Source organism: Lampris incognitus, chromosome 11 (genome assembly GCF_029633865.1).
Source record: "Lampris incognitus isolate fLamInc1 chromosome 11, fLamInc1.hap2, whole genome shotgun sequence".
NCBI classification, from domain to species: Eukaryota; Metazoa; Chordata; class Actinopteri; order Lampriformes; family Lampridae; genus Lampris; species Lampris incognitus.
Window position 1 is genome coordinate 12,581,003 of NC_079221.1, and position 24,236 is coordinate 12,605,238.

The 24,236-nt window shown below is 45.8% G+C and overlaps 1 pseudogene; it reads right to left on the reverse strand.

Annotated features, from left to right (window-relative positions):
- Positions 1 to 177: 177 nt before the first annotated feature.
- Positions 178 to 18,959, reverse strand: LOC130121047 (max-like protein X; annotated as a pseudogene).
- Between the last annotated feature and the right edge of the window lie 5,277 nt (positions 18,960 to 24,236).

Sequence of the window (24,236 nt, forward strand, 5' to 3'; positions counted from 1 at the left end):
TCATCATCATCATTACATTTTTATAGCACTTTTCAAGACACCCAACACGCTTCACATTGAAGGTGGGGGGTAAGCACTGCTTTGGGGATGGCACAACTAGCTATTGTGACCCCGAGAGGCCACAGCGAACCCAAAGTCACTTTCCGGGGCAAGGTTCAGTCTGGAGATTGTACAGAATCAATACAGCTGGCCATTGAGCTGCTTGAGCACTCCGAGCACAAACTCCCTCAAAGTCTGGGGCTCGCAGTGCTCCTCGATCCAGCTGAAGAGGCAGGCGGAGAGTTCCTGGAAACTGTTCGCTGATGCAGAGTTGCTGATGGATCGGAACAGGGAGTCCATGATGCTCCGAAAGATGCTCACCTGGTCGGACACCTGCTCCTCCCCTTGCTGGGGGGTTGTTCTGGTGGGCCTTCGCTATGTGCTCATAGATCGTTTTCATGAGCTTCAGGGCCATCACTTCCTTCCTCAGTGTGGACACTTCCTCCTCTTGCTTCTTCTTCTCCCTGTGAAGAAACTGGATGTAGTCAATATGTCGATATGTTGTGATGCACTCCTGCACAAGGGTTTGGAGAGACGCTGTACACAAACCAAGCTTTTCTTACTTACTTTGTAACATAAACTGAAATGAAAGCTAGAAACCCTCAAACAGGAGATCCTCTCCGGAGGTGAAGGGGGAGCTCTGGTGAATTCAAACATTAAAGATACCAGCATCCTCCTTGAACGCTTGCCTCCGCTGATTTGGTGAAGCAGCAAATAGCAGTATGAGGGAGAAAGGCAAGGCTTCAAGTGCACTTGAACCCAAACTGCTACCCAGATGCATGCCTGTGTGTGTGTGTGTGTGTGTGTGTGTGTGTGTGTGTGTGTGTGTGTGTGTGTGTGTGGTCAGTGAAAGCGCTGCTAAAAAATAAAAAAAATAACACACTGTCTCACAAATGTCAAAACACACAAAACAGATCCAGGAAAAGAGACATTTACTTTTCAGTAATAACAAGATTTCATTGTAAGAGATAGTGCATGGTATTATTATCTTATTAAAATGAATCTGTTATTGTCAGTCAACTGAATTTTATCTTCAGGACAGAAACTATGACTCCGTGTCTTTTGTGCACACATAGCAGGTCTACATGGCTCAGTTGTAAGTGATGTTAATATGGGGGGGGGGCACGGGCACAAGCAATTTATTCTAGAAAAGTGTGTCTAATTCTGAGCTTGTGTAATACTGTAAAAAATACAAGACAATACAGAGTCTTCATCTGGCCAACACGTATTCACCTCGTCTTCATCACGGTAATAATTATGTGTGAATTTTGATTTGTTTACTGACAACAAATAGTCAATTGTAAGTAGTTTAAATGTAGTAATAAATGCATGCTTGGTTATAAACAATAATGATAATTTTCCTTTTTTTTTGTGGATTTTTCCCTTTTTTCTCCCCAATTGTACTTGGCCAATTACCCCCACTCTTCCGAGCCATCCTGGTCACTGCTCCACCCCCTCTGCCGATCTGGGGAGGGCTGCAGACTACCACATGCCTCCTCCGATACATGTGGAGTCGCCAGCCGCTTCTTTTCACCTGACAGTGAGGAGTTTCACCAGGGGGACGTAGCGCATGGGAGGATCACGCTATTTCCCACAGTTCTTTATAACTTTCATGTACATGTACATGAAAGTTATAAAGCGTTCAGAAAATGTGGTGTTAATGATGATAGTAGGTGTGTGATAATAATGATAATAGTGTTAATGAAATGCAAAGGTTTTTTTTTCTTTCACATGGCCCAGACTCGGTGATTGGGTTGGGAGCTGTAACCCAATCATGCACTCAGTTGTGGGCTATACCTAGGCCTATTTAAAATATAGATAAAATAAATAGGAATAGCCTTGTTAGGAATTTTCACGTCATGAGATGTAGACAAGCATATACACACACACACACACACACACATATATATATATATATCATTATATTATTAATAAATTTGTGTGTGTGCACACAAAAGTAGATAAACGTCCTAGCAAAGTCCCATTAATGTCCCCTTTATAACGTTATTAGAGAGCAAATTAGGACGTTCTCGATACGTTTTTGAAGGACCAAATAAGAACGTTACCCCGGGGACCAAATGGAAACATTCCCCGGATGTTACATTTACTACGTCACACACACAGAACGTGGCACCCCGACCAAACAAGAACTTGTTGCGGACGTCAATAACGTCCCGGTACCGTCCCTCAGAGAACGTTGTGGGTGGGGACCAGTGGGGGACGTTGTAAATGTCCCGCGGACGTCCCCACCTAGCTGGGCACTTGCTGTTAACTCACAAGGCATGCGTTACTGTCTAGTATAAGGGGGTAATGGGTTTGTTTGTTTGTTTGTTTGTTTGTGCATGTGTTTGTTTTTAAGTGTGTCCTGTTATTCTCCCTAATGGGTGAGTGAACATCAGGCCCGCCGTCAGTACAGACAGTAGACTGTAGCTTGGAGAAACAAATGAGTCCACGGGACCGGCTCTAAAAGGTCAACATAAATCAGCACAATGAATCACACCCAAAACATGGCCGGCCCAACAATGGAGCGCTAATCAACCACCCTGCCTTTCTGGAAATTACTTCTTTACATGGGGCGACTGTGATGAACTGAGGAGACGAGGGGAGAGGAGATAATACACTCCTGCACACTGTTGTGAGCTTACTAATACCCATGCCGTATTGGCATTGATGAATGAGATTCCTGGACTATGGCGAGGTGTATCGAGCGCAAGGTTAGAGAGGGAAGGATCCGGAGAATGGGAGGAGGCAGCTGGGTGATTAACCAAAGGTTGATTGAATGGTCCCATTGATCGTTATTATTTCAAACATCTATTGTTACGGTGGGCCTGGCGCAGTGTTTCAGTGGAGACGGCGAAGTGCTATCATTCTTCTGGCTGATATCCAGAGACTCCAGGATGGAGTGGGTATTCTTTATGAGGGCATTGTTCTACCACGCAATCCTTCTTTGCTTAGCTTTAACCATTATGTTCTCTTTGTCTGCCATATCCAACACAGCTTTCATTTCATAGACTCATTAGAGAAATAATCAATTTTCCCCCGTCACATATCTGAATTTAGAGTGGGGCAACCGTGAAAATATGTTAAGTAAATTTACACTAAGTCTTAATGTAGTCACGGTAAGCTGAGATGCTCATGTTATACCCATTCCTAATGTGCTGCGATGTTATAGAGCGAAAGACTGAAAAACGAATAAATATGAATAGAGGACAGAACTTTGTTTGTCTTCAACGGCTGCGTACATTGTGATGTCGTTTAGCTCTGATTTGCCAAAGGAGAAGCCCACCCAGATAGCAAAATTGCTGTGGCCCGGGCCCATCCCACGCCCGCCACTTTCATCCGGCCCACATACGGCGTGGAATGATGGCACTTGGGCGGTCCGCTCCGGGCCAGAACCAAGCCATAGCAATGCCGCATGTGCCACATATTTGCTAAAGGTGGCCCATATTTGTTTTGTGATATTTGGGCCACATTCACCATTTACCACACAGGGCACTTCAGGGTCACATCCAGATTATGTGTTGCCGAGAGCACTGCACCGTTGCCACAAAGGCCCACATTTGATTTGGTATATTTGGGCCATATTTGCTATTAAACATGTGGACCACTTCAGGCTCACATCCATTTTGTCAGGGCCAGAAGAAGGCCGAAGGCCATCAGTGCTGCATCATTGCCTGAAGTGGCCTACATCCGGCTGCTATCTGGGCATTCACTCAGGTGCCAGGGCAACCACAGGAACCGCCGCGGCCGGGACGCGAACCCGTATCTCCCACTCCGCAAGCAACAACGTTAACCAGTCGACTAAAGGGTCCGACCCGTTAGTCAAGGACCGACGTGTCTACTTATCCATGCACGTTACATTATTATTATTATTATTATTATCATCATCATTATTATTATTATTAAAGTAAAAGTGCTTTGGTATAGGATTTCTTCTCTTTGGCTGGCTGTCGTCATCCCAGTCAAAATGGTCACTGCAGACCTGCAAGGGGCAGTGTACGGACAAGAGTGTCTGGATCCATTTGTAGTACAACTAGCCACAATTTCAGCGTGTCCCTTTCAGACAAATGTAGTCTATGAAAGCTGTACGAAGTGTGCGGGGACAGTTTGCTGGCACAATTCGGAAATGCGCAAAAACGAACCATTATTATTGTTGTTGTTGTTGTTTTATCTTTTAGATAACACGAAGCAACAAACTCTTCTCGGCACTCCTCCAACTCTGACTCACTTTTCCACCATTGTCTCCCTGTGATGGCCTGGCGGCCTGTCCAGAGTGTCTCCCCGCCTGCCGCTCAATGACTCCTGGGATAGGCTCCAGCATCCCGGCGACCCTGGATAAGCGGTTTGGGTTATGGACGGATGGATGGACGTCTCCCTGCAACAACTCACCTCTCGCGAGATTTCAGAGCGGGACTTCTCCTTGGGCCAGACTTCTGTTACGCGCAAATGACACAGCACGTCTCTGTAGGGATCCTTTCCGTAATGTTGTCAGACACTTACGGATCAGTACCACCGGAAATCGTGGGGGCAGTGTAGCCAACAGTTCAAGCGAGACACGGCGAAGAAATAATAATAATTTTTAAAAAAAAATGGTGGAACTGTTTGAGGAGAAGTGCGAGTTGGTGAGGAATTTTAAACATATCTACGACGTTACCTCGTCTGGACGCAGGGGCAAACAACGACCTCCTCCACCGTCGCCATGTTTTTTTGTTGTCAGAAACATTTGATTCTGCCTTCTAATGGATGTATAGCTCAACATCCGTGCCAAAGTAAACGACGCATGGAAGTATGTGGGCAGTGACGGTTATGTCGTTTGAAATGGATGTTTTTTTTTTACCTAAAGGGAGCATAAATGGGCCTTATATGAACTATTCAATCAGTTACACAACTGGCGCCCTCAGAGACGAACCAAAATGGAGACGCTGTTTGTGTCTCCATATCCGGTTTGAGCTGTGGCGGGCATTAATAATGAAGGCAGACAAGGTAGGCCATCACTACCCTGGCCGAGACCACTTTCTCCCTCCAGCCCTGAGACTGCCAACTTAGACATTACACGCGTCAGCAGCTGTCCTGAACAGGCTCGCCTTCATCATGCCGATATACCTCATCGTGGCACTGCGGGGTAAAACCTTCAGAGACGAAAACCCCACAGTTCACAGAGGACACGGATGTTTTTTATAGCAGGTAAGCAAAAAGAAAAGGGCAAAGATCAATCATCATCTCCACGGCTTCCGATGTCTTCCGTATGAGGGGAACACGTGGCTTCTGGTGGTATTGGAAAGATGGATATTTAAAGAAATCTCGTTTGAGGTGCCAAAGTAAATCCACGTCCACGAAACAAGACTACACTGTGAAAATGCACTTTACAGTATAACACAGCTCCTTTTCAATTTGACCTCTTGGCTATTCTGAGGATTTGAGAGCACCTTCCCAGATCTATAAATGGGTATTCCTTAATGAGTATGATGACACCAAGCCGAAATTCTCCTCCGTTTCATCACTGAACTCGCAACAATCTGTCTCGTTGCATTCCTCCGTGCAAAATGAAACGAGATTGTTCTTCCTTTGAAAAGGATATTCTGTTTATTCACCTTTCGAGAACTCTTCAATTGGCGTGGAAATGCCTGCCTTTGGGTTGCTGTAAAACAAGACATTGGATTTTAAAAGTTATTGAAACGACACTGCACCCGTTAACACGTGATATACTTTTAAAAATACAATGCAGTATGACAATGCATTGTATGATTTTTAGCCTTGCAGTTAGAAGACTTATACCCTGATGGGCTGAGATCAAGCACACTAGTTTAGCAAGATGCTGAATACTTTCCATCTCTTTTAGGCTGCTCTCATTGGAAGTATCACGTTAGCTTACCTGCTAGTTAACTAAAGTTAGAAGTGACAAATGAGGGGAACGTTCATTGCAGTTGTGGTTGCTTATTTAATATGAACTGAACGCTGTATTATGATATAGTTAAATATCATAACCATTTGAAACTTGCCAAACTCAGGGATGATAACAAATTTCAGCTGCATCCATCAGACAAGAAACTAGCAAAACTACTCTCCCACAGAGGATAGACTCTGGAGAGAGGGAGAGAGATGGAGAAAAGGAAATGAGAGACAAAGAGAGATGTAGTTTTTCACTCTGAATTAGGGCTGTCACTGATAACTATTATAACTATACTATATAATAACTATTTTGTTACTTGAGTAATCTATTAATTATTCTGATGATTAATCGAGTTCACTGGATAAGAAACGGTGTTTTATTGGAGAACAATAAAAGGTTTCATTCTAGCCTACAATTTACGCTGGCTGTAATGTAATAGCTCCCTCTTTGAGATATTTTAATTCTTTTAAGTTGTAATCCATGTCCTCGTGCTACCCGTTTTATTACGCCTCTTAATGTAAGGTGACCTTGATTGTAGAGAAAGGTGCCACTCAAATAAAATAATAAATGTGTAGACAGGATGCCTCATGTTGGGGTGCTGCAGAGTGGATGCTGAGCTGTTGTCATAAGCTCAGCTTTACAAGGCTTGTAGGCCATTGCATTTTCTTTGCATTTTACTTGAAATTAGTTCCAAACTTAGGATATTTTCTGTAATTTTTAGAAAGAAAAGAAGGCCACTTTTAGTTTTGTCATTGTACAGTTGTTTTGGTTGCAATGAATTTGTTCTCTGCATTTAACCCATCCTATTGTATAGGAGCGGCGGGCAGCTGCAGCACCCGGGGACCAACTCCAGTTCTTCTTTCCATTGCCTTTGTCAGGGGCACAGACAGGACAGGAGAACTAACCCTAACCACGCACGTCTTTTTGATGGTGGGAGGAAACCGACGCAGACACAGGGAGATCATGCAAACTCCACACAGAAAGGACCTGGGACGGCCTGGGGTTCGAATCCAGGACCTTCTTGGTGTGAGGCAACAGTATGTCTCTTCTTTTTGTTCATCTTTGCTTCCCTCCATTTTCTTGACTGAAATACTCCGCTGTGTCATCTACATGCAACAGTGTTGATTGTCTACAGTAATGCATATGTCTTTGGCCAAGTTCTGTCGGTCAACAACTTAAAGAACTGATGTGTTGTTATTGATAGCTGAGGCTTTGGTGAATGAGCATCGGACTGTCCTTTATTTTCATAACTGCAGTTTGGGCATGGAAGGATATTAGGATGATAATTCACTTTCTCTCAGTGAGGATAAGAGCCTGAACGATGGAAAGCGGGATGTAGACCTAAGAATTACAAGGCGAGAGACAATCGCTCTGCTGCACGCCAGCTCTGTCACACAGCCACACGAGCATCCAGCATTGTGACAGGGCAATTACAAATGGGCTAAATGCCCCTTCGAGTATATTATGGTTCAAGTATCGCCCCCTTCTTTCAAATATTGTCACATGTCATTTTCCTTGTCTCCCATAGCCTCAGTCATTCTCTCAGTTCAGTCAACTCATCGTAACCTCAGTCATCGTCTGTTGTTCTTCCTGTTTTATTTTGAAGTACTCACCTGTCTTGTGTCAGGTCCTGCCCCTGGTTTTTTTGTCAGCAGTCAACCCCGTGTATCCCACACCTGTTCCCCATTCCCTGATAAGCTCCAGCACATATCCTCCCCTGGTTTCCCTGTTTCCCTGCCAGATTGTCTTGTATAGTCAGCCGAGATATCCAGCATTTCATTTATTCTCATTCTACCAGTCTACCCATGTTTGAAGTCTTCTGCCTGTTTCCTCGACATTGTTTCTCTTGCCTGCCTCGCGTCGGATCTGTTCGTACATTTGGACTGAAAACCCCAATTATTGGAACCTGTTTTGCCAGTCTGCCTGCCGCTTGTCAATCTGGTCGGCTGTCAGACTGATTTCCTGTGTACTGACCCCGGCCTGCACTTGACCATTAAACTGAGTGTTACGGTATCCTTCCAGAGTCATGCTTTGGGTTCTCATCTGCCAATTTACTTGGGAATAGTTACAAGTACAAGTCGCAACTCACTTTGGAGGGAAGAATCATACCGCTCGCTTTCACCAAATTAGAAACAGGAACCCCACTTATATGAGTTAACGCAGGCGCTAACAAAGGAAAACATCCTTCAACGTGTATGAAACTCATTTTGCAAGGAAGTACATCTTCACAAGTTATCGCCGACTGTCTCCGATGCCTCCTTCCATGTCTTTCCTTATGTTTTACATCTCACTCCTCCCTTCAACATTCCTCCCTCGGCATCTCTCTCACGCTCTCCTGTGCTGCGGTCGTTTGTTTCTAGTCTTTGATCATGAGCTGAGAAGGACAGTAATCCACTGGAAGCCATGTTTATATCTAGGACAGCTAAGAATTGGGTCACACGTGATTTGTACTGCCCTGGGCCCACACCGGTGCTACCTCAAACTCTCTTCCACACTTGCCCCACACACACACAAGCCGAACGCCCCCGCTTTGTACCCGAGTTTGTCAGCAGTGACTAAGCAGAACGCAAGCAGACATCCATCCAAGCCTCAAGGTGAGACCTTGTGGAAACTAAACTGCTGTCCTGCTCAATAGTCCGTACTGCTGTACTGTTATACAAATCAATAAACTAGCATCACGCCTCTGTGTTCACAGACCTGCTCCCACACCTCAACACGGTCCTCTTCTGTGCATACTGGGCTTTGTGTTGTGTAAATGCTCTCCTTTATGAGATGTTTCTCAAATTCTGGGATTGCTGTCCTAAGCCTAAAACACAACATTTAACACTTAAACTTGCTGAGGGCCAAACTACAGCTGAGCCTTGAACCTTTTACATAATGCTTTTTGTAGCATTTTTTTATCCGTTATTGTAATGAGGTCACTCCACGCCGCACCACGCCAGCCAGGAATCGTGTGCGCGGGTATTGTTTGTGTTTCCGTTGGAGCTGAAATCAGGACTAAGAATTCCCACAGAAAAACTGCATTGACCCCAACAAATAACTACAAAAAATGACGCCATGCATCCGGGTAGCATAGCGGTCTATTCTGTTGCCTACCAACATGGGAATTGCCGGTTCGAGTCCCCGTGTTACCTCCGGCTTGGTCGGGCGTCCCTACAAACACCATTGGCCGTGTCTGCGGGTGGGAAGCTAGATGTGGATATGTGTCGTGGTCCTTGCACTAGCGCCTCCTCTCGGTCAGCGTGCCTATTCAGGGGGAGGGGGAATTGGAGGGAATAGTGTGAGCCTCCCCCGTGCTACATCCCCCTGGTGAAACTCCTCACTGTCAGGTGAAAAGAAGCGACTGGCGGTGAAAAGAAGCGCATCTCCTCCACTGATCACGACACGAACTGGGACATGTTTGTTTTGGTTTCTGTTGGAAATCAAAAACAGCTGCTAGTTGTGATTTCAATACACGCCGTAGGATATCAACAATATATCAGGGGCCTGTTTCAGAAAGCAGGTTTTACAAACTGGTGAGTTTAAACCTGAACTCTGGGTTGACTAACTTTGAGCTGCCAGACTCAGAGTTTGGGTTTCAGACCAGCTGATCTGAGTTCAGTCAACTGCGTGTGTTCACTCTGTGCTTAGCGCATGTGCGAAGACTATAAAAAGCCATCATCAATGGAGCTCCGATACTACAGTTCACCATGGCAACCAGCGAGAAAAAAATGTCGTCCTACTTCACCCCCACTGGAATTAGAAATATTAATGACTGCATATGCAGTATTCAAGTATATATTTAAGAAAAGAGCAATACGGGAGCAGTAGCAAAAGAACGTGAGCTGGCGTGGCAGAAAATTGCTGACCGAGTCAGTGCGTACAACATTTATACAATGTGTGTGTGTGTGTGTGTGTGTGTGTGTGTGTGTGCGCGCGCGCATGTTTAATATTTATGCAGGTGCAACCCAACAGACACAGAACATACTTGGCAGCAACAAAATTCAAATTAGGTGGTGCACTTTCCTGGGTAAAGTTACAATTTAACTGTCTAATCTTCTTCATCTTCCACCAGTTACTGACGGTGTAATCTGTCTGCTCGAGCCTTCTGCTATAACGGACCTCCATGCAGTTGTAAGTACTCTTAATACGCCACAGATTTTTCTCAATGGGTTAGTGTCGAACACAAAAATTGTTCATTTTCATTGCAGGAGGATGATGAGGACACCTTGTCAGCTGCTACAGAGAGGGACGATACAGGGAGGCCTATTGAGGTTTACACCTTAAAAATACCATCCAACAGTTGATGATTGCGTTGCACCATAATAAAACTTGCACCTTTTTTCTCTAACAGAGCAATACTGGAAACCACAATGAGGAATCAGGTCCATCCATCCACCTCCACAGCACAACTTACCCCGTTAAGATGTTGTTCAGAACTGGCCCATCACTTAGAATGAAAGTAAGTAGACCTGGCACTGGGAAATTCAATGTCATTTTTTTTTGTGTTCCTATAACTCCTTGTGAAATGGCTGTACAAGGTGTACTTAGAGAAACAATTTGAAAAATCTAATTTAGAAGTGAACCACATAAGGCTGCAGATGCAAAAGAAGGAAGAAAAAAAAAGGAAATTCAACTACTGGAAAATCAGTTAAAGGTGGGTGAGGTGCCCACAGGTGGATAATTTTACTTGTTTGAACAACGTAAAAAGTTTCAAGTGCTGTACTGCATTTGCACTGGCAGGAAATAAGGAACACTTCATAAAAAGAGGCAGACTAATCATAATAATAATCATTACATTTATATAGCGCTTTATATATATTTATATATTATTTAATTATTAATATTAAATAGATAGATAATTAAAATAATTAATAATATTAATAATTAATAATCAATATTACATTTATATTGATTTGACACTGGGGAGGTGATGGGTGAATCAGAAATGATAACATGTCTCTAATATTGACTGCTGTTCCCTCTCATTCGTCAGCGGGGTGGTCAGGATTGTTATCAGGATCGTTCACTGGTTGAGTTGGACATTGTTCTCCTAATTGTGGCAATTTTGTGTAGAATCACACATGCCACAATATGAAGGCACTGGAACCGGGCCTTGAGCATCCTGATGGTTATCTCTACCCTGGCTCGTGTCCTGCAGTGAGCCAAGTTATAACATCGCTGCGGGCTGGGCTCAGGGTCAGGGTCAGGGGTCAGCAAATAGGGCTAGCAGGGGTACCCTCTGACACCGAGCAGGTAACCGTCGAACTCTCCTACGATAATATGAGGATACAGTTTAAATTTTCAGTTGCAATAGGAGGAAACAAAATATTGATTGTAATAGGATATAGCTATGTATATATATAAACTCACTATGGGCAAATCTAGCGCTCTGCGTACACTCACAAAAAATGTGCGAGTCATTCACAGACCCAGGTCACTTTGCTTCTACGTTGCTGATGCCTGTGCGCTGCATCACATACGGTCTTTGCAGTGCAGAACAGTAGTTCGTTGCAGGAGCTGTATTGTGAAGCGTCTTTCATTTGGACTACTGAAGGCTGCTATTCAGGCCTACCTGCACATTAATGCCGTGGAACAACTTCCTATTCATATAATCTCTTTCCTTTACCGAAGGAGCTGTGATAGGAATATGAGTGCCAGCTATGCAGCCAGTCACACCTGGAAACCCTAAAATATGTCAAATTGACTGATTTGTGCTTTGAGTCTCAAAGCTTCATACTATATAAACTAATTATTGTTTAGATGGATAACTTACAATTCTGTGAAATTCTTCTTCGATGAGTCTTGTGGGTCTGTGACTTGGGAACGCCGCAAATGTGTACAGTGAACATTTCAGTGCAAGAGTCGCATTTCTTACATCTCGACAGACGGTTGCCTTGGAAACATGCCCAGCGTCACCGATGCTATAGAAAACTCCCGTTGGCAAAAAAAAAAAAATGGAAGTGCAATTTGTTCAGAACTGAGAGCATGTCCACGACGTGTCATATGAACGATATGAGGGCTGAGAATATTGTGCAGATGGATGATTTGTTGTTGAGAAAAACGGTACAACTCAAACACAATCATTGGGGAATGATGAAACGTCCCAGTGGGGTCTGATCACCGTCTCCCGACGGAGATTTCTGCGGAGTATTTGTGCTATGATATCAACTGGCTCTTCAAGAAAAGGACGTCCCTTCAGTCTGCGTGCTTCAGATAAAGAGGAGGAGAAACTCGGGGTTAGTTGAAGAAAACCTGCCAGCGAGCAGGTTAGCTTCACGGCGTATGTTGCCATAGTAACTGACTCGGAGTTAAGCTGAACTGTCTTTGTGAAACCAAAAAAAAAAACCCCGGAGTTTCCTCCAACTCTGACTCAACTGAGTTTTGACTAAACCCGCTTTCTGTAACAGGGCCCCGATGTGGTGTCACCAGATGTGACGTGAATGTAAAACCAGTCAGTGAATACCAGCGCCATCAAGCCCACCCAATGACACAATCTGGACGCGTTCAGAGCGGTTTTCAAACATTGCTGAAAATCCAAAAATAAACATTTGGAACAATTCCGTGCTAAAAAGTGTGGTAACGAAAATGTCCTTGGAGTGGTTTCTTTACATGGTCAGCACTGTTCGGCCTTGCTATGGAAGAGCACCAATAGTCACACCCGTTCTTATTAAACAGCATTCATCCAGCCCCTCTTTCCATGTAAAATTACATATAACTGTGGTAAAACGTGCATTTCTGCTTGGCGTAATGGCGGTGGATGTGAGGCGGAGAGGCGGTGCGCAGATTCAGATTCGGTCCTAACTGGTGAGCCTCTTGCTAGTGCAGGTGTCTGGTTTAGAAATCTTCCCTCCGTTCGGCAGATGCCGTCCGGGTGGTCGGGCGGACCGTGGGGTGATGTCACGCGGGACAGAGGCACGTACGCTCCCACAGATGTGCCGGTAATTACGAGGGGAATAAATGGTGGTGTTTTAAGAGGAGATCAGGGGCAATTACAGTGATTTAGAGCAACGGGGGCCAGGCCCTGAACACACACCTTCTAATTACCAGCAAGATCTCAGATCACAGGGCGACCGTGACAGATCTGGCGTGTGTTCTCACCCCTGGAGCAGCCGTTTGCATAATCAGTCGCAGGCTGCGTTTTGTGTTGTTTATTTTATATTTTTTCCTCCAGTATTTGAAGGTCTTGCTTCTGCTTATGGACGATACTGTGTTGGCTGCGCTGCGTTTTTGTAGCTGCTGCTGTCGTCATTGTTAATGACTTCGAAGGAGCTGGTGATATATTTAGCTGCTAATCACCCAAATTAATCTAAAGTCGTTTGGAAATTTTGTTGCATTGCAATAGCTTGCAGGAGTGCACTGGGGGGGGGGTGCGGTGTGTGCGTTAGATGGGGTTTCCACAAGAGGCCAAAACGGGTATGTAATTGCGTTTGATTGCCACACTCATCATGTCCAAATGAAGATTAATGAACACATGATGGAGGATTGAAAATAACAATATTCCCGTTGTCTTTAGGGCCCTAATTTGTTTGAGAGCATGCTGTCACGCTACAGAGGGCTTATTGGCACTTGCTAATGAACTGTTGACTGCAACAAAAGGGGGCGCGGGGGGTTATAGGGTCTGAGAACAACGGCACGCGATATACTGACCCAGTGCAAGAGTCGGCAGCATGATGATGCGTGTGCCTTTGTGAGCACCCGTCAGAGCGAGTTGGGACGAGGAGCACTTCTAACAAGAGTGAGTGAGAAAAAAATGAATAGAAGAGAGGAGGGGAATACTGGTTCCCTAAATAACTTGTTCATTGATTGCAGCAAGTAGATGCAGTATTGATAGAGTGTTGTTCGCCCAAAGGACCCAGATCCACTAATAATTAATTGCAGTAGAATGATGAGGCAGGGCACCCGTACTGCATTGCAGCTCTGCACGGTATAGTGGAGATGAATACCTCCTGAAACAAGCGGTGTCGACTATCAAAAAAGGCGCTTCAAGATATTCAGAAGATCCAGGATTCTGACTTTAGATGTAGCAGAAGGCGCTGTCACTTTTTTTTTTCCAGCTCTTTCCTAATATGGTTTATATTATATTCGCGGCATTGGGAATGACTTTTCACTTCTTGACTATCGACCGTATGCCTCAGATGTGTTTCCACTTTTCTGACAGCAGCAAAAGAATGGTGCATCTTGCTCATCTTTCTCCCACACAGATTGACAGAGGATCTATACAATAGATAAAAAAAACACATCGCTTTGGAGGAGAATATTCACTCCAGCCTGGCGCCTAACACCAACAACTGCTGCACAAATATCCCTCACACGTGTGCACGTGTCTGCTTGCATTTGTGTGTGTGCACGTGTGTGTGCGTGTGCAAAGAAACAGCTCGCTAAAATGGAATAAACCGGATGATCAAATCCGCAGTGCGAGTATTTCTTTAACCTCTATTAACCTCTATTAACAAGCTATCCATTGATGAAATCTGAGAAATTTACCAAAACTGTCCGTCAATACTTGAAGGAGTGACCTCTGGCACTGATTTGCAAGGATCCCACACTGACGATGTTCATTTCTGCATGTTATGATAGTGGGCTTTCTCACTCCCTCCAAAACACTTGCTCGGCAGGTCTCTCTGTATGGACAGGCAATGACCTTATTGATCGCGGGTTGGCGGCCATGGCATAACCATGTAACACGTTTCTATCAAAGTAAATGAGCGGCATCTGAATTTAAGTGTGTGTGTTGTTAAGGACAAAAGATAATTGTAATTGTTGACCCCTTATTTGTTTTTATTTGAGTGAGTTTGCTGGTAAGTGGCTTGGTCATTCACTCTGCTGAATGGGTGATTGCTGTTATGGTGTAATTTTGTACACATGTTTTGTGCAAAGCATCTGGCCATGTGCACTGTGCATTAGTAGTGAGTTGATTGTATTTGAGGTACGGTGCAGTTTTGCACTAAACATCTTATCATTTTAGGTTAGGGGTTAGGTGGCGTGAACTCATGTTGGCAGTGGCTTCACCCAGTACCGACTATGCAGTGTCTTTGTCCATGGCTTGGAGAGCTGGTGTTGGATCGGCTGAGAGAGCTTGGTCTGCCGTGTCTTGTGGGCCCAGGGGCCACGGCCCTGCTCAGAGCGGCGCCCGAGAGGATACACCGAGGCGGTCTGGCGGCGGCCTCACCTAGCGTCGACTGTGCAGTGTTTTTGTCTGCATCTGCATTTGTGTGGAGTGCGGGGAGGTGTGCCGAATGGGTCTGGCTGGGGGAGCTGGTGTTAGGTTGGCTGGGGGGAGCTTGGTCTGTTTCTTCCAGTGGGCCCGAGGACCACGGCCCTGCCTGGAGCACCGCCCGAAGAGGAAGCACCGAGGGCGGTCTGACGGGACTTGGAAGTGGGGCAGGCTAAGCTAACTGCAAGCCCATGCAGACCGGCAGTTCTGACAGTCATCCTGGCTGGCGTTTGTTCTCTGGACAGTGATTTTTTTTTTTTGGACTGTGTTGCACTGAATGGACTGTGTTGTTAACCGTCTGTGGTTTTTTGCTCTGTTCTCTGTTTTTGTGTTTTTGGTGTTGTCGTTTTTGGAAAATTGGATACGTTTTGCTGGGTGGAATGACATTTTGTTTCTTTTGTGTATGCAAGTACATGATAGAAATGACAATAAATTGTTTTTGATTCTTGATTGATTGATCGGCATAAACAATTATTACATATTAGAGATAAGCCTGTATCATGACAATATAGCGCCGCCGTGGGGTGTAACGGGGTTTACTGCACCGATGTAATGAAACGCCCTGCAACCTCTTCTTCTACATAAGACCTGCTGGATGACCTCCCCCTTGATATTCTAAAACCTTGTGATTTACAAATTAGGCACAGGTAGCAACTTGGGTCATCCATAAAGATGAGATTCTTCAGGCCAGAAACCCCCGCCGCCCCCATTTCAAATCAAAGTGCTTGACAATAAGTGAATGTAGACCGCACTGCTCAATGAGACCCCGCTTGTGCATATGATTTATTAATAATACTGCACTCTGCACGCTTCCGCTTCTGGGCCACGATGTCTTATTCCCGCGTAAAGGCCGTCTAAATTGAAAGCAAGGAGCTGTCTGAGGTTTATGGGTTCTGCCGCACACGGGGGCTCGGCGAGCACGTCCGACGAGCAGCTTTGGACAAAACGCCTTATTCGAATTGAAGGACATGACATCTCTATTACATCCCGAGTCATCAGATATCTACTCTGATGCCCGCCATCCCTCCTTCATCTCGTCTCTCCTTTGTCTCTCCTTTGTCTCCCACTGTACATCTGTTGAGTGTGTCTGAAGTCCAAACTCAGCCTCGGTCTGTTTTTTCTTTTTTCATTTGGACATTTTGGCAAAGGACAAGCAGGGACAGGGAGGGAGAGAGAGCGCCGGGAGAGGATGGTGTGTATGTGTACACCCCCCCATCTCAATTGTCTTCCTTTTATCTAATGTCTTTATATTCGTCTCAGCCCAGCCAAGGGTTCAAGCAGTTGGACTTACACACATAAGATCACGCACGCTCGGACACACAACGTTAACAATTCTTCTCCTATCGCACTCATTTCTGGGGAATAAAGTGTAGGTGGGCCCTCTGAGCAATGATGACTGATCCATCACACCACCAGAGAGAGAGCGAGTGCGTGCGTGTGTGTGTGTGTGTGTGTGTGTGTGTGTCTCTCTTAGTGAGAGCGCTAGCAGAACAAGAGAACACTAGCAAGGGAGCAGGTGAGAGGAAGAGGAGGGGGGTGAAGAACAGAACATGACCTCGGCGGTTGACATCTTTGGCCTTTGGAGAGGCGGCGTTGTTAAACCAGCTTTGCCGCTGATGTGAGAGAGTGAGGACTAATGAAGCCGTGCAGAAGTCTATTTTTGAGTTGAACATGAGGGTGTTTGTCAAGTGGTGAGCACAGTACTGAACAAGCTGTGGGGAGAAGGCTCTGCAGGAGCCATGGCAACAGAGTGTTCAACAGTGTGTGTGTGTGTGTGTGTGTGTCGCATGCGTGCATGCATGTGTGTGTTGGACGCAAGCTTGGGTGTATGTATGGCAAACACTTTCATTTGCAAGAGCCCCCCCCCCCAAGGATTTTACTGAAAGAACTGAGATAAGGTATCTATAATAAGCAAAGGGCTCGATGAGGCTTTTGAAACCCTCATTTTTGAGACCTGTAATCACAGTGCTTATTTATTACCAATTTGTCCAATCCAGCCCAACAGTTTTTTGTCAGTCCACCCACACGTAGTGTCTACATTAGTTAGTGTGTATATTGTGTATATTACTTGGCGTGTATACTGGCTTGATGCGCAGGCCAGATGAGATGAGTTAATGTCTAGCTTAGCGGGAGAGAGTATAGACGTGTAATAATAGCCTTTATGTCCGTCGGTATGAAGGACAGGAATAAAGAGAGGGTGAAATGGCGTGACATCAGGATGGACAGAGATACTGTATTGTAAATGAGGAATTCTTATTCTGTCTTTGGTCATAATGAAAAACAAAAATGACTGGCATCCATCTATCCATCCATCCATTATCCGAACTGCTTATCCTGCTCTCAGGGTCGCGGGAATGCTGGAGCCTATCCCAGCAGTCGTTGGGCGGCAGGCGGGGAGACACCCTGGACAGGCCGCCAGGCCATCACAGGGCCGACTCACACACACACCTGGGGACAATTTAGTACGGCCGATTCACCTGACTTCCATGTCTTCGGACTGTGGGAGGAAACCGGAGCACCCGGAGGAAACCCACGCAGACACGGGGAGAACATGCAAACTCCGCGGAGAGGATGACCCGGGACAACTCCCAGGGTTGAACAACCCCGGTTTTCGAACCCAGGACCTTCTTGCTGTGAGGTGACCGCGCTAACCACTGTGCCACCATGCCGCAAAAAAACGACTGGCATTGAAAGCATCATCAAACCGTATGTTTTTCAGCACGTAGACAGGTTCACTAGTTTCTCCACCCAGTGCTAACGAAGACATGATGAGGTCTACCGACTCCCCTCCCCCCATTTATTCTCCAGTAAAGGCAGAACGCCTCGTAGAGAGACGCTGCCTGGCACAGAGAGAGAAGTGCCTCTTCTCTAAATTGTAGTAGTAAATACACAACATCCCCTCTGTCAGCTGAACATCATTTCAATTATGAAACTGTGTCTTTTATGGCTTTTATGGCCACTTGCTGTCTCAGTCTGTCTCCTTCTGTCTCATTGCTTCCCATATCCTGCTTCTTGCCATATGCCCCATTCCACCCCACCCCCCTTCACTCACTCACACACACACACACACACACACACACACACACACACACACACACACACCTCCTTTGGCACTGACTTGCTCTTTATATCCTGTCGTTGTCCTCATCTGTCTGCGTTTAACTTTCTTTTAATGTGCCCCTCACCGTCTCTCATCCTTCTCATCTCTTGCCACACCATTTATGTCTGTTTCTGTATGTGTCGACTTCCTTTATATGTGTGCATGTGTGTGTGCATGTGTGCGTGTGTGTGTGTGTGTGTGTGTGTGTGTGTGTGTGTGTGTGTGTCTGTACCTGAGCATGTCTCTGTCTGAGTGATACCTCTCCCGGTGCAGTACATTTTTGAGCAGGGCTGGCCTGTTCTGAGCCTGCGGGCAAACTCACAGCACTGTCCAGATTTACAGTCATAGCGCCTCTTGACTGTCAGTGCGAGAAACGGGAGGGAGACATGACAAAGTGTGGAAAGACTTCCCCGATGAAGCAACACGCATCCGCCGCCACGAGGCGCCCCGCCTCATACTAACTATCACAACTAATGCCTCTGCGGTTCCTCGCCTCCCTCCACCGGCAGTGTGCCATCATATGTGAGCGAGTGGCTGCACAACAACAAGCTGCATCAAAATGAAAACCGGTCTCCGTCGATAATGTAATATCGATTTGGACTGCAGCCCAAACAAACGATGATGGGTGTGAGGTTTTCCCTGCGCACCGCCAACCTGTCCTCAGTCAAGTCAGTGCTCCTTGCTGTCTCCATGCCTTTCTTTGCCTCGCGCCCTCCCCTGCAGACCTCCTCCATGTCGTCTTTCCTCCCGTTGAAAGAGAGTCTCCGCCAGTGAGAGAGGAGACCCGAGAAAGAGGTGGTGGCATTTGAGATGTGGCGTCAAGACAAGGGTTACAGTGCTTAACAGTGTCTGTATCCAAACCCCTCGGCCAGATGGCTACCACCTCCCATGGAGAGGCAGGCACTCCCCTTTAAATCACATACTGTTCACATGCACATAACAAATGCACACACGAACACACTCAGACAACAAAAAAAAATACATTAAACACAGGAAAAACCCCCCACATAAAACAGTCATGCACACAGACACACATGCAAACACACCATATCTAGTCCCTACTTAAAGCTTCAGTTGTGATCGGAGACAAATTTCTGTCATTTCATAAAGCACAACAATGACACGTCTCCACAGAAAGGTAATGTGCAGCACAACCATGGTGACGTTCCTCCTCCAGCTCCAGGTTCACCAGTATTAACTAAAGCCAAGTGGACTGAACACAGTGGAACAGCGAAACTGAAGCTGGCATGAGGATCTTTGAGCCGTATGTGTTTTCTATATGGCCATATGTGGTTTTGTTGTCCGTCCCAGTGTTGGCAAACATTAGCTGTGCGATGACAGCCACGGAGTTCTAGGCCAGAAGATTGAAAGACAAAGACTGTGTTGGATGGTTTCTGCCCAACACTCCATTGTCTTCCGGGGGGAAATGTAATGGTCTGTGAACCCTCGGATCCACGGACAGATGGAGCCGCTCAGTTCTCCTCCTCCTCCTCCTCCTCCTCCTCTCCCTCCTCTTCTCTCTATTCTCCCAGGCAGAGCCGTACGATCTGCCCCGGGGAACATAAGCAGGGCTTCTTGAAGCAAGTTCAAAATATCAGAGTTGGGCCAGCCTGGGGATTTGGCATATCTCCAAAAGGTTTTTTTTTTGTGTGTGGCTGAACTGGGATTTCTGTTTGTTTTTTGGGGGGAGGGGGTTGATGGACAGGGTTGGATTTGATGCCCACGTAGCGAGGACCCAGGGCACAAATCAACCTTTTCTGCCGTGTCAAAATTTGATCAAAACTCCACGAAACCCATCGCCTTGCCGTCCAAACTGCAGACAAAAAACAAGAGTACAGACTGTTACTGGTTCCTGTGCCGTGAGGATTCGTGCTGGCAGTATCATCTAAAAAACGGTTCTTACAGAAAAAGAGGGAATCCTGAATATCTCTTTGTAGTCTCTCAGCAGGTGAAACAATAGTCTTGTGAACCTTGGTGAACATTGTGTAGACGTGCCGGCCCATTCAGTCTTCTGCTAAAAGCCAATTAACTTCTCCAATATTCCTTTCACTTGTGCGACGTCTGAGGGTAATTAAGTGCTATTCTGACTCAGGTAGTATGCTATTAAACAGCCCCACCTCCACCATGCTCCCATCAGCTCTCCTTTTAATGGGTTCTAAGAGGAGAACAAAAAAAAAGAAAAGAAAGTACAGCTAGGGAAATGTTCATGTGGCGACTGCAAAAGTAACAATGAAGCCAACCTGAAAAAGACCAGTGAGTGCTGCGATTTGCCTGAAATAGACAGTGTGGGTCAGACGTGGCATCAATCAGCAGTCATCACAGTATTTTGGTTTCTATGCTCTACAGCAGTGCCCTTCACTCATATTGACTGTTTGAATAAGAGTTGATGGCGTTACCATAATAACCATATGGCCGATAACTATTAGCTTCAAACAGCAAGAATACAAGGTGAGGATAGGGGAAATCAATAGATAACAAGATGTCAGAGATAGTAATAGGTCTTTAAACCCTGAGGCTGTTAACGAGTACCTGGAGAGAGATGGAGAAAATCAGAGAGGATGGATGTTCGGTGAGGGAAAAAGCCCACATTTCTTCATGTTTTCTGTCCAATAAATGTCTCCTTAGATCAACCGTTTCCTGAACGGCTTTATCGTAAAACCAATCATTCATTAAATGGCAGGAACCCTCAAAGGCTTGTGAGGGTCAAGGGCAAAACTTGTCATCATAGACAATACTAAAGACTAATGAGCACAAAAGCACAGTCTTTGATCGTTCTTTATGGGGCCCTTTGTTCATGGAAGTGCCCCGGGTCTGGGTCAGGTGACAGTTTCTCTCCATTGAAGATGAGCGGTAATTCATGAGACAATGGGCATTCAAACTGGGAGCTTGCCCTGCCAATCTATTAGGCAGATCGCAGGGACACCCAACCCGAGAAAGTTTCTCTCCAGGAAAACCAACATGGCACATAACTGTTAATTCATTCAGAGTGTTGCAAAAGCCTGACCACCTCTTAATAGGAATTAGGTCTGTATCTTTATGACGGCAAATACAACAATGGAAAGATGGATGGATTCAATGGACAGACAGACGGATAGATGGATGGATGCACGCACAGTTGGATGGATTCGATGGGCAGACAGACGTATTAATGGGTGGATGGACGATGGAGTTATTATTAAGACAGGAGAGATATGTTCAGGGTGGTGGGGGTGGAGAGCTCTGTCTTGCCACTGTTCATGTGGAGGTAGTTGTGTGTCATCCCTGCTTCAAACTCCTCAGGATGTGCTGAGACAGCTGCAGTGGTGTTTGGGGACATCTTTATGCGGAGTGTCATTGGCATAACGGTGGAATGATATACTGTATTATGCTGGCTGATGACATAGCATAAAGATGGATCACAGGGACTGGGAACAGGATAGGGCCTTGGGGGACAATGCAGGAGTGTCCAGGACCTGTGGTTTCCCCCCAATTCAATCCCCCCAGAGAGGCAGGGCTTAAACTGGTTCAGGACAGTGCCAGAGAGTGCAGTGGTGCAGTGGAAACTTGTCAAGGAAAATCATATGTTCGACGCTGTCACTTGCAGCCTCAAAGAGAAATTTCCCCCCTAATTATCTGCATGATCAGTAAGTGCCGGTGGTCCATCTCGTCTTTTAAAACCGCCTCCTGACGAGACAGCCTGTTCTATATTGCCTACATGTACAAGTATGTATGATGCAGACATTAGCCGGCATCTACAATAGAATCAAACAATTTACCATGAAACACAATGTGTCAATTTTTTTTCTTCTTTTTTTTTGCATTTTTCCCCCTTTTTCACCCCAGTTACACCTGGCCAATCACCCCACTCTTCCGAGCCATCCCGGTCGCTGCTCCACCCTCTCTGCAGATCCGGGGAGGGCTGCAGACTACCGCGTGCCTCCTCCGATACATGTGGAGTCGCCAGCCGCTTCTTTTCACCTGACAGTGAGGAGTTTTGCCAGGAGGATGCAGCACGTGGGAGGATAATGCTATTCCTCCCAGTTCCCCCTCCCCCCTGAACACGCACCCCGACCGACCAGAGGAGGCGCTAGTGCAGCGACCAGGACACATACCCACATCTGGCATCCCATCCGCAGACACGGCCAATTGTGTCTGTAGGGACGCCTGACCAAACCGGAGGTAACATGGGGATTTGAACCGCTGATCCTCGTGTTGGTAGGCAACGGAATAGACTGCTACACCACCCGGACACCCCGCATTTCTGAAAATTCTAAACACAAACACCAGTTATTGTCGGCTTTCCAAGTGTTCATTGTCTGTTAAATGTAGCCAGGGATTTCTTCTGTGCTGTATTCTGGCTACTTGGCTAAGACATTATAAAGCACAAAATCATCCATAATGTCCTTGTCCTCTGTGCTGACACGCTGAGAGATCATTTAGGTGTTTTGAAGTACTTCAGCTACGATGGCCGTGTAACATCATTATGGTAAACAGGAAAGTTGCAGCCTCCGCTCCTTGACGGTGGAGATTGGGAAACAAACATCTCAGCCAATCAGTCTCGTAGATGTTAACGGATGGCAGAAGTAAGCCAGTCCACTGTAGTAAGCTGTGGAGATACAGACAATACTGACAAGCACTATGTAAGTTATAGAAATGCCACCACTACGATTAATACATGGAAATAAGGTTGAAGATCGATGAGATTTACCTATAAGGTTTAGGAGGGCCTATAGAGAAGGGGAGTGTGAATACCAATAGCAGGTCATTTGTCACCCTGACCAAAGCCATTTCTGGGCTGTAGATGAAAACCAGAATGAAAGTTCTCCTGAAGGTTGTTTGAGGTGTTGGTCTCAGAGCTTCTTCCAGCTCCTTGGACAAAGCTGGAGATTGGACGTTGTTTGATCATTGCACAAAAAGCGCTATCAAATTCGATGCTTGTAGAGGTGATAAATATCCAAGTGAGAGATGTTCAGCTATTTGCATCATGTTCCACATGTTGAGGTAATTAAGAGGCTTGATGTTAATGCATAAACCTGTAAGCGCCAAACACATTCGTTTTGTTAAATTAATAGCAGACATAGGAATGTATCTCCTGTGTCCACACAGTTTACAACTGTGGAGTAATCTATCAAAGTTGTAATTTACACATAAATAGACCTGCTTAAGGAATGTGCAAACAAATTGATAAATTAGGCTCCTTGAACAAAGAAACATAAAATTTTTTGAAATACAATTTCTTGAAAGATTGTATCACATAATTACTGTAATGAAGTCTATAGTTTTAGCATCCTTTACATAATACGGTCATACTCCCATCCTTCCTATTAAATTTGCATCCAGTGTGGAATTGAATAATAGAGTCGCCCCAAATTACTTTTCGAGAAAATAAATACTAGCGGATATTTCCCACGGGAGCAACAGCATGGCCGTCGAAATGATAGCTAAGTCATGCCAATGAATAATTACCGTTTTATTTTATTTCATTTTTCCCCCCTCTTTTTCTTCCCAATTGTACTTGGCCAATTACCCCACTCTTCCGAGCCGTCCCGGTCGCTGCTCCACCCCCTCTTGCCATCCGGGGAGGGCTGCAGACTGCCACATGCCCGGGAAGGCTGCAGGCTACCACATGCCTCCTCCGATACATGTGGAGTCGCCAGCCGCTTCTTTTCACCTGACAGTGAGGAGTTTCGCCAGGGGGACGTAGCGCGTGGGAGGATCATCACACTACTCCCCCCAGTTCCCCCTCCCCCCTGAACAGGCGCCCCGACAGACCAGAGGAGGCGGTAGTGCAGCGACCAGGACACATTCCCACATCCGGCTTCCCACCCGCAGACACGGTCAATTGTGTCTGTAGGGATGCCCGACCAAGCCAGAGGTAACACGGGGATTCGAACCAGCGATCCCTGTGTTGGTAGGCAAAAACATTGGGATCATTGGGAGTTCAGTCATCATCTCAAAAATGTTGAATTCTTTGTGTTAACCACTGGAAAACAAGCAAAGACAATGTTATTTTTGTATACGAGAAGCTTCTG